Raw genomic sequence first — 11772 nt, 5'->3', positions numbered from 1 at the left:
TCTCCCAAAGGACCTTTTTTAAAAATGGTAATTGTGACGTCACAAAGTCATTTTTTTGAATTCGAAGTCGGCAAAGACGGTAAAAAATAGATACAAGCCTCAAGAAGGCTGATGAGCAATTTCAAGTCGATCGCTTGATTACTTTTCTCTCAGCAGACAATTTAGTTGAGGCATGTCGGCCTTGTGTAGAGTCGTACGTACCCGTTTGTTACCAAGTGTAGAATCGTACGTAAAAACGGTCATCTTTGAGAGCCTACATCTCGGCTTTGCGACGAGCTAGCTACAAGCGGGAGCCATCGCAAGAAACCTTAGGGCCCCTACCGTCGATTGATGCACCCCCGGTAGATATGTCACCGGAGGGCGCTGCACAGTGCCCCCTCTCCCAAAGGACCTTTTTTAAAAATGGTAATTGTGACGTCACAAAGTCATTTTTTTGAATTCGAAGTCGGCAAAGACGGTAAAAAATAGATACAAGCCTCAAGAAGGCTGATGAGCAATTTCAAGTCGATCGCTTGATTACTTTTCTCTCAGCAGACAATTTAGTTGAGGCATGTCGGCCTTGTGTAGAGTCGTACGTACCCGTTTGTTACCAAGTGTAGAATCGTACGTAAAAACGGTCATCTTTGAGAGCCTACATCTCGGCTTTGCGACGAGCTAGCTACAAGCGGGAGCCATCGCAAGAAACCTTAGGGCCCCTACCGTCGATTGATGCACCCCCGGTAGATATGTCACCGGAGGGCGCTGCACAGTGCCCCCTCTCCCAAAGGACCTTTTTTAAAAATGGTAATTGTGACGTCACAAAGTCATTTTTTTGAATTCGAAGTCGGCAAAGACGGTAAAAAATAGATACAAGCCTCAAGAAGGCTGATGAGCAATTTCAAGTCGATCGCTTGATTACTTTTCTCTCAGCAGACAATTTAGTTGAGGCATGTCGGCCTTGTGTAGAGTCGTACGTACCCGTTTGTTACCAAGTGTAGAATCGTACGTAAAAACGGTCATCTTTGAGAGCCTACATCTCGGCTTTGCGACGAGCTAGCTACAAGCGGGAGCCATCGCAAGAAACCTTAGGGCCCCTACCGTCGATTGATGCACCCCCGGTAGATATGTCACCGGAGGGCGCTGCACAGTGCCCCCTCTCCCAAAGGACCTTTTTTAAAAATGGTAATTGTGACGTCACAAAGTCATTTTTTTGAATTCGAAGTCGGCAAAGACGGTAAAAAATAGATACAAGCCTCAAGAAGGCTGATGAGCAATTTCAAGTCGATCGCTTGATTACTTTTCTCTCAGCAGACAATTTAGTTGAGGCATGTCGGCCTTGTGTAGAGTCGTACGTACCCGTTTGTTACCAAGTGTAGAATCGTACGTAAAAACGGTCATCTTTGAGAGCCTACATCTCGGCTTTGCGACGAGCTAGCTACAAGCGGGAGCCATCGCAAGAAACCTTAGGGCCCCTACCGTCGATTGATGCACCCCCGGTAGATATGTCACCGGAGGGCGCTGCACAGTGCCCCCTCTCCCAAAGGACCTTTTTTAAAAATGGTAATTGTGACGTCACAAAGTCATTTTTTTGAATTCGAAGTCGGCAAAGACGGTAAAAAATAGATACAAGCCTCAAGAAGGCTGATGAGCAATTTCAAGTCGATCGCTTGATTACTTTTCTCTCAGCAGACAATTTAGTTGAGGCATGTCGGCCTTGTGTAGAGTCGTACGTACCCGTTTGTTACCAAGTGTAGAATCGTACGTAAAAACGGTCATCTTTGAGAGCCTACATCTCGGCTTTGCGACGAGCTAGCTACAAGCGGGAGCCATCGCAAGAAACCTTAGGGCCCCTACCGTCGATTGATGCACCCCCGGTAGATATGTCACCGGAGGGCGCTGCACAGTGCCCCCTCTCCCAAAGGACCTTTTTTAAAAATGGTAATTGTGACGTCACAAAGTCATTTTTTTGAATTCGAAGTCGGCAAAGACGGTAAAAAATAGATACAAGCCTCAAGAAGGCTGATGAGCAATTTCAAGTCGATCGCTTGATTACTTTTCTCTCAGCAGACAATTTAGTTGAGGCATGTCGGCCTTGTGTAGAGTCGTACGTACCCGTTTGTTACCAAGTGTAGAATCGTACGTAAAAACGGTCATCTTTGAGAGCCTACATCTCGGCTTTGCGACGAGCTAGCTACAAGCGGGAGCCATCGCAAGAAACCTTAGGGCCCCTACCGTCGATTGATGCACCCCCGGTAGATATGTCACCGGAGGGCGCTGCACAGTGCCCCCTCTCCCAAAGGACCTTTTTTAAAAATGGTAATTGTGACGTCACAAAGTCATTTTTTTGAATTCGAAGTCGGCAAAGACGGTAAAAAATAGATACAAGCCTCAAGAAGGCTGATGAGCAATTTCAAGTCGATCGCTTGATTACTTTTCTCTCAGCAGACAATTTAGTTGAGGCATGTCGGCCTTGTGTAGAGTCGTACGTACCCGTTTGTTACCAAGTGTAGAATCGTACGTAAAAACGGTCATCTTTGAGAGCCTACATCTCGGCTTTGCGACGAGCTAGCTACAAGCGGGAGCCATCGCAAGAAACCTTAGGGCCCCTACCGTCGATTGATGCACCCCCGGTAGATATGTCACCGGAGGGCGCTGCACAGTGCCCCCTCTCCCAAAGGACCTTTTTTAAAAATGGTAATTGTGACGTCACAAAGTCATTTTTTTGAATTCGAAGTCGGCAAAGACGGTAAAAAATAGATACAAGCCTCAAGAAGGCTGATGAGCAATTTCAAGTCGATCGCTTGATTACTTTTCTCTCAGCAGACAATTTAGTTGAGGCATGTCGGCCTTGTGTAGAGTCGTACGTACCCGTTTGTTACCAAGTGTAGAATCGTACGTAAAAACGGTCATCTTTGAGAGCCTACATCTCGGCTTTGCGACGAGCTAGCTACAAGCGGGAGCCATCGCAAGAAACCTTAGGGCCCCTACCGTCGATTGATGCACCCCCGGTAGATATGTCACCGGAGGGCGCTGCACAGTGCCCCCTCTCCCAAAGGACCTTTTTTAAAAATGGTAATTGTGACGTCACAAAGTCATTTTTTTGAATTCGAAGTCGGCAAAGACGGTAAAAAATAGATACAAGCCTCAAGAAGGCTGATGAGCAATTTCAAGTCGATCGCTTGATTACTTTTCTCTCAGCAGACAATTTAGTTGAGGCATGTCGGCCTTGTGTAGAGTCGTACGTACCCGTTTGTTACCAAGTGTAGAATCGTACGTAAAAACGGTCATCTTTGAGAGCCTACATCTCGGCTTTGCGACGAGCTAGCTACAAGCGGGAGCCATCGCAAGAAACCTTAGGGCCCCTACCGTCGATTGATGCACCCCCGGTAGATATGTCACCGGAGGGCGCTGCACAGTGCCCCCTCTCCCAAAGGACCTTTTTTAAAAATGGTAATTGTGACGTCACAAAGTCATTTTTTTGAATTCGAAGTCGGCAAAGACGGTAAAAAATAGATACAAGCCTCAAGAAGGCTGATGAGCAATTTCAAGTCGATCGCTTGATTACTTTTCTCTCAGCAGACAATTTAGTTGAGGCATGTCGGCCTTGTGTAGAGTCGTACGTACCCGTTTGTTACCAAGTGTAGAATCGTACGTAAAAACGGTCATCTTTGAGAGCCTACATCTCGGCTTTGCGACGAGCTAGCTACAAGCGGGAGCCATCGCAAGAAACCTTAGGGCCCCTACCGTCGATTGATGCACCCCCGGTAGATATGTCACCGGAGGGCGCTGCACAGTGCCCCCTCTCCCAAAGGACCTTTTTTAAAAATGGTAATTGTGACGTCACAAAGTCATTTTTTTGAATTCGAAGTCGGCAAAGACGGTAAAAAATAGATACAAGCCTCAAGAAGGCTGATGAGCAATTTCAAGTCGATCGCTTGATTACTTTTCTCTCAGCAGACAATTTAGTTGAGGCATGTCGGCCTTGTGTAGAGTCGTACGTACCCGTTTGTTACCAAGTGTAGAATCGTACGTAAAAACGGTCATCTTTGAGAGCCTACATCTCGGCTTTGCGACGAGCTAGCTACAAGCGGGAGCCATCGCAAGAAACCTTAGGGCCCCTACCGTCGATTGATGCACCCCCGGTAGATATGTCACCGGAGGGCGCTGCACAGTGCCCCCTCTCCCAAAGGACCTTTTTTAAAAATGGTAATTGTGACGTCACAAAGTCATTTTTTTGAATTCGAAGTCGGCAAAGACGGTAAAAAATAGATACAAGCCTCAAGAAGGCTGATGAGCAATTTCAAGTCGATCGCTTGATTACTTTTCTCTCAGCAGACAATTTAGTTGAGGCATGTCGGCCTTGTGTAGAGTCGTACGTACCCGTTTGTTACCAAGTGTAGAATCGTACGTAAAAACGGTCATCTTTGAGAGCCTACATCTCGGCTTTGCGACGAGCTAGCTACAAGCGGGAGCCATCGCAAGAAACCTTAGGGCCCCTACCGTCGATTGATGCACCCCCGGTAGATATGTCACCGGAGGGCGCTGCACAGTGCCCCCTCTCCCAAAGGACCTTTTTTAAAAATGGTAATTGTGACGTCACAAAGTCATTTTTTTGAATTCGAAGTCGGCAAAGACGGTAAAAAATAGATACAAGCCTCAAGAAGGCTGATGAGCAATTTCAAGTCGATCGCTTGATTACTTTTCTCTCAGCAGACAATTTAGTTGAGGCATGTCGGCCTTGTGTAGAGTCGTACGTACCCGTTTGTTACCAAGTGTAGAATCGTACGTAAAAACGGTCATCTTTGAGAGCCTACATCTCGGCTTTGCGACGAGCTAGCTACAAGCGGGAGCCATCGCAAGAAACCTTAGGGCCCCTACCGTCGATTGATGCACCCCCGGTAGATATGTCACCGGAGGGCGCTGCACAGTGCCCCCTCTCCCAAAGGACCTTTTTTAAAAATGGTAATTGTGACGTCACAAAGTCATTTTTTTGAATTCGAAGTCGGCAAAGACGGTAAAAAATAGATACAAGCCTCAAGAAGGCTGATGAGCAATTTCAAGTCGATCGCTTGATTACTTTTCTCTCAGCAGACAATTTAGTTGAGGCATGTCGGCCTTGTGTAGAGTCGTACGTACCCGTTTGTTACCAAGTGTAGAATCGTACGTAAAAACGGTCATCTTTGAGAGCCTACATCTCGGCTTTGCGACGAGCTAGCTACAAGCGGGAGCCATCGCAAGAAACCTTAGGGCCCCTACCGTCGATTGATGCACCCCCGGTAGATATGTCACCGGAGGGCGCTGCACAGTGCCCCCTCTCCCAAAGGACCTTTTTTAAAAATGGTAATTGTGACGTCACAAAGTCATTTTTTTGAATTCGAAGTCGGCAAAGACGGTAAAAAATAGATACAAGCCTCAAGAAGGCTGATGAGCAATTTCAAGTCGATCGCTTGATTACTTTTCTCTCAGCAGACAATTTAGTTGAGGCATGTCGGCCTTGTGTAGAGTCGTACGTACCCGTTTGTTACCAAGTGTAGAATCGTACGTAAAAACGGTCATCTTTGAGAGCCTACATCTCGGCTTTGCGACGAGCTAGCTACAAGCGGGAGCCATCGCAAGAAACCTTAGGGCCCCTACCGTCGATTGATGCACCCCCGGTAGATATGTCACCGGAGGGCGCTGCACAGTGCCCCCTCTCCCAAAGGACCTTTTTTAAAAATGGTAATTGTGACGTCACAAAGTCATTTTTTTGAATTCGAAGTCGGCAAAGACGGTAAAAAATAGATACAAGCCTCAAGAAGGCTGATGAGCAATTTCAAGTCGATCGCTTGATTACTTTTCTCTCAGCAGACAATTTAGTTGAGGCATGTCGGCCTTGTGTAGAGTCGTACGTACCCGTTTGTTACCAAGTGTAGAATCGTACGTAAAAACGGTCATCTTTGAGAGCCTACATCTCGGCTTTGCGACGAGCTAGCTACAAGCGGGAGCCATCGCAAGAAACCTTAGGGCCCCTACCGTCGATTGATGCACCCCCGGTAGATATGTCACCGGAGGGCGCTGCACAGTGCCCCCTCTCCCAAAGGACCTTTTTTAAAAATGGTAATTGTGACGTCACAAAGTCATTTTTTTGAATTCGAAGTCGGCAAAGACGGTAAAAAATAGATACAAGCCTCAAGAAGGCTGATGAGCAATTTCAAGTCGATCGCTTGATTACTTTTCTCTCAGCAGACAATTTAGTTGAGGCATGTCGGCCTTGTGTAGAGTCGTACGTACCCGTTTGTTACCAAGTGTAGAATCGTACGTAAAAACGGTCATCTTTGAGAGCCTACATCTCGGCTTTGCGACGAGCTAGCTACAAGCGGGAGCCATCGCAAGAAACCTTAGGGCCCCTACCGTCGATTGATGCACCCCCGGTAGATATGTCACCGGAGGGCGCTGCACAGTGCCCCCTCTCCCAAAGGACCTTTTTTAAAAATGGTAATTGTGACGTCACAAAGTCATTTTTTTGAATTCGAAGTCGGCAAAGACGGTAAAAAATAGATACAAGCCTCAAGAAGGCTGATGAGCAATTTCAAGTCGATCGCTTGATTACTTTTCTCTCAGCAGACAATTTAGTTGAGGCATGTCGGCCTTGTGTAGAGTCGTACGTACCCGTTTGTTACCAAGTGTAGAATCGTACGTAAAAACGGTCATCTTTGAGAGCCTACATCTCGGCTTTGCGACGAGCTAGCTACAAGCGGGAGCCATCGCAAGAAACCTTAGGGCCCCTACCGTCGATTGATGCACCCCCGGTAGATATGTCACCGGAGGGCGCTGCACAGTGCCCCCTCTCCCAAAGGACCTTTTTTAAAAATGGTAATTGTGACGTCACAAAGTCATTTTTTTGAATTCGAAGTCGGCAAAGACGGTAAAAAATAGATACAAGCCTCAAGAAGGCTGATGAGCAATTTCAAGTCGATCGCTTGATTACTTTTCTCTCAGCAGACAATTTAGTTGAGGCATGTCGGCCTTGTGTAGAGTCGTACGTACCCGTTTGTTACCAAGTGTAGAATCGTACGTAAAAACGGTCATCTTTGAGAGCCTACATCTCGGCTTTGCGACGAGCTAGCTACAAGCGGGAGCCATCGCAAGAAACCTTAGGGCCCCTACCGTCGATTGATGCACCCCCGGTAGATATGTCACCGGAGGGCGCTGCACAGTGCCCCCTCTCCCAAAGGACCTTTTTTAAAAATGGTAATTGTGACGTCACAAAGTCATTTTTTTGAATTCGAAGTCGGCAAAGACGGTAAAAAATAGATACAAGCCTCAAGAAGGCTGATGAGCAATTTCAAGTCGATCGCTTGATTACTTTTCTCTCAGCAGACAATTTAGTTGAGGCATGTCGGCCTTGTGTAGAGTCGTACGTACCCGTTTGTTACCAAGTGTAGAATCGTACGTAAAAACGGTCATCTTTGAGAGCCTACATCTCGGCTTTGCGACGAGCTAGCTACAAGCGGGAGCCATCGCAAGAAACCTTAGGGCCCCTACCGTCGATTGATGCACCCCCGGTAGATATGTCACCGGAGGGCGCTGCACAGTGCCCCCTCTCCCAAAGGACCTTTTTTAAAAATGGTAATTGTGACGTCACAAAGTCATTTTTTTGAATTCGAAGTCGGCAAAGACGGTAAAAAATAGATACAAGCCTCAAGAAGGCTGATGAGCAATTTCAAGTCGATCGCTTGATTACTTTTCTCTCAGCAGACAATTTAGTTGAGGCATGTCGGCCTTGTGTAGAGTCGTACGTACCCGTTTGTTACCAAGTGTAGAATCGTACGTAAAAACGGTCATCTTTGAGAGCCTACATCTCGGCTTTGCGACGAGCTAGCTACAAGCGGGAGCCATCGCAAGAAACCTTAGGGCCCCTACCGTCGATTGATGCACCCCCGGTAGATATGTCACCGGAGGGCGCTGCACGGTGCCCCCTCTCCCAAAGGACCTTTTTTAAAAATGGTAATTGTGACGTCACAAAGTCATTTTTTTGAATTCGAAGTCGGCAAAGACGGTAAAAAATAGATACAAGCCTCAAGAAGGCTGATGAGCAATTTCAAGTCGATCGCTTGATTACTTTTCTCTCAGCAGACAATTTAGTTGAGGCATGTCGGCCTTGTGTAGAGTCGTACGTACCCGTTTGTTACCAAGTGTAGAATCGTACGTAAAAACGGTCATCTTTGAGAGCCTACATCTCGGCTTTGCGACGAGCTAGCTACAAGCGGGAGCCATCGCAAGAAACCTTAGGGCCCCTACCGTCGATTGATGCACCCCCGGTAGATATGTCACCGGAGGGCGCTGCACAGTGCCCCCTCTCCCAAAGGACCTTTTTTAAAAATGGTAATTGTGACGTCACAAAGTCATTTTTTTGAATTCGAAGTCGGCAAAGACGGTAAAAAATAGATACAAGCCTCAAGAAGGCTGATGAGCAATTTCAAGTCGATCGCTTGATTACTTTTCTCTCAGCAGACAATTTAGTTGAGGCATGTCGGCCTTGTGTAGAGTCGTACGTACCCGTTTGTTACCAAGTGTAGAATCGTACGTAAAAACGGTCATCTTTGAGAGCCTACATCTCGGCTTTGCGACGAGCTAGCTACAAGCGGGAGCCATCGCAAGAAACCTTAGGGCCCCTACCGTCGATTGATGCACCCCCGGTAGATATGTCACCGGAGGGCGCTGCACAGTGCCCCCTCTCCCAAAGGACCTTTTTTAAAAATGGTAATTGTGACGTCACAAAGTCATTTTTTTGAATTCGAAGTCGGCAAAGACGGTAAAAAATAGATACAAGCCTCAAGAAGGCTGATGAGCAATTTCAAGTCGATCGCTTGATTACTTTTCTCTCAGCAGACAATTTAGTTGAGGCATGTCGGCCTTGTGTAGAGTCGTACGTACCCGTTTGTTACCAAGTGTAGAATCGTACGTAAAAACGGTCATCTTTGAGAGCCTACATCTCGGCTTTGCGACGAGCTAGCTACAAGCGGGAGCCATCGCAAGAAACCTTAGGGCCCCTACCGTCGATTGATGCACCCCCGGTAGATATGTCACCGGAGGGCGCTGCACAGTGCCCCCTCTCCCAAAGGACCTTTTTTAAAAATGGTAATTGTGACGTCACAAAGTCATTTTTTTGAATTCGAAGTCGGCAAAGACGGTAAAAAATAGATACAAGCCTCAAGAAGGCTGATGAGCAATTTCAAGTCGATCGCTTGATTACTTTTCTCTCAGCAGACAATTTAGTTGAGGCATGTCGGCCTTGTGTAGAGTCGTACGTACCCGTTTGTTACCAAGTGTAGAATCGTACGTAAAAACGGTCATCTTTGAGAGCCTACATCTCGGCTTTGCGACGAGCTAGCTACAAGCGGGAGCCATCGCAAGAAACCTTAGGGCCCCTACCGTCGATTGATGCACCCCCGGTAGATATGTCACCGGAGGGCGCTGCACAGTGCCCCCTCTCCCAAAGGACCTTTTTTAAAAATGGTAATTGTGACGTCACAAAGTCATTTTTTTGAATTCGAAGTCGGCAAAGACGGTAAAAAATAGATACAAGCCTCAAGAAGGCTGATGAGCAATTTCAAGTCGATCGCTTGATTACTTTTCTCTCAGCAGACAATTTAGTTGAGGCATGTCGGCCTTGTGTAGAGTCGTACGTACCCGTTTGTTACCAAGTGTAGAATCGTACGTAAAAACGGTCATCTTTGAGAGCCTACATCTCGGCTTTGCGACGAGCTAGCTACAAGCGGGAGCCATCGCAAGAAACCTTAGGGCCCCTACCGTCGATTGATGCACCCCCGGTAGATATGTCACCGGAGGGCGCTGCACAGTGCCCCCTCTCCCAAAGGACCTTTTTTAAAAATGGTAATTGTGACGTCACAAAGTCATTTTTTTGAATTCGAAGTCGGCAAAGACGGTAAAAAATAGATACAAGCCTCAAGAAGGCTGATGAGCAATTTCAAGTCGATCGCTTGATTACTTTTCTCTCAGCAGACAATTTAGTTGAGGCATGTCGGCCTTGTGTAGAGTCGTACGTACCCGTTTGTTACCAAGTGTAGAATCGTACGTAAAAACGGTCATCTTTGAGAGCCTACATCTCGGCTTTGCGACGAGCTAGCTACAAGCGGGAGCCATCGCAAGAAACCTTAGGGCCCCTACCGTCGATTGATGCACCCCCGGTAGATATGTCACCGGAGGGCGCTGCACAGTGCCCCCTCTCCCAAAGGACCTTTTTTAAAAATGGTAATTGTGACGTCACAAAGTCATTTTTTTGAATTCGAAGTCGGCAAAGACGGTAAAAAATAGATACAAGCCTCAAGAAGGCTGATGAGCAATTTCAAGTCGATCGCTTGATTACTTTTCTCTCAGCAGACAATTTAGTTGAGGCATGTCGGCCTTGTGTAGAGTGCGCACGCTTTGGGCTTACGTATTTTGGAGCAGCTCCACAATTTTTTGTTGGTTTTGGCAAACGGCAAATTTACAAGTCACATGCGAAAACAAGGGCGAATGACTGGTAAAAACGTGCAGTAAACAGCGAAAAAACGGTCACTTGATAAGTTCGGGGCTGTGATCCTGTATGGTAAGGGATTTCAAAAACAGCAGACGAGTGCGATTGTAAGATGACGCCAATACATCTTGGATTGTCCTTGAAAATTATCGTGTTTTGTGTAAGTAACATACATAACATAATTTCGTTTGGAGTGTCACAAACATCACAGTTCATTCTAATAATTGATTAACAATGCAGTTAAAAAGACATTATATGGTCGTTTTTTATTTGGTCGTAGAAATTGTTGGAAAGTTTTGAATCTGATTTACCGCACATCATACTCGTAATGCACCTAACTCGATATGTGAAGACGACGATGTACAGCACATTCTTTTCTATCGGTATCCACAAGGTGCTGCCTCCTTTTTTCGCGCTTCCTGTCTATCTTTTATGTTTTGCTACGTTACTGTTTTTTTTGCAACAAGCAAGTTAAGTGATTAAAAACAAAACGCTGTTGGGACAACACATAGTTTTTCTCCTAACGATATGAGTTACACAGTAGCACAATTTGACGATGAAATGGCCTGCATGAATTAATAGATCTTCTAAATATTGCTTTCTTTTATAAATAAACCTTCAAAGATGGCTGATTTTGCGTTCGATGCTAGCTTAGGGAACAACTGGTTTCTTTAAAAGGCCGATATGCCACAAACAAATTAGCTGCTTTGTGAAAATTACCTCAGTAATCAACTTGAATTGTTTACAAGATTTCTTGGTGGCTTACTCTGGTTTTACCGCCTTTTCCAACTTTGTTTGTTGCAAGAAAAAGTGATTAAACAGATAACTTTTTAAAAAACTTCCTTATGAAACTAGTGGTATTGTGGCAGAGTTGTAAGTAGGGTCTGACTTTAAAGGCCGGGTTCGGGTCATGTTTGGGTTTCGTGAAAAACGGGCTTGATTCGGGCCTGACTTTGCACTTGTATCGGTATTTTTTTCAATATGCTTAGCGAGCTAAGTAGCCAGCTGCTGGTCCTGACCTAATGTCAAACAGCCCTAAAACCCTATGTTCAAGACCCATTGTATTTTGGTCTTTTGGTTGTCTTTTTTTGAAGCTTTAATGCAGGCGTGTCCAACTCGAAAGCACTGCCGTGCCAATTTAGGTTTTAAAATATACACGCCCGCCAACGTTTGGTAGGCCTACTTTTTTCAAACCATGTCTTAAACGTCTTAACGGTAGAAAAAATATGTTGTCAAACGCGAGTAATGAGTAAACGTTTTTATGATACTCCAGA

The sequence above is a fragment of the Phallusia mammillata genome, chromosome 2, assembly GCF_965637545.1.
Source record: "Phallusia mammillata chromosome 2, kaPhaMamm4.hap1.1, whole genome shotgun sequence".
Taxonomy (NCBI): domain Eukaryota; kingdom Metazoa; phylum Chordata; class Ascidiacea; order Phlebobranchia; family Ascidiidae; genus Phallusia; species Phallusia mammillata.
Note: the sequence above shows the minus strand (reverse complement) of the source record.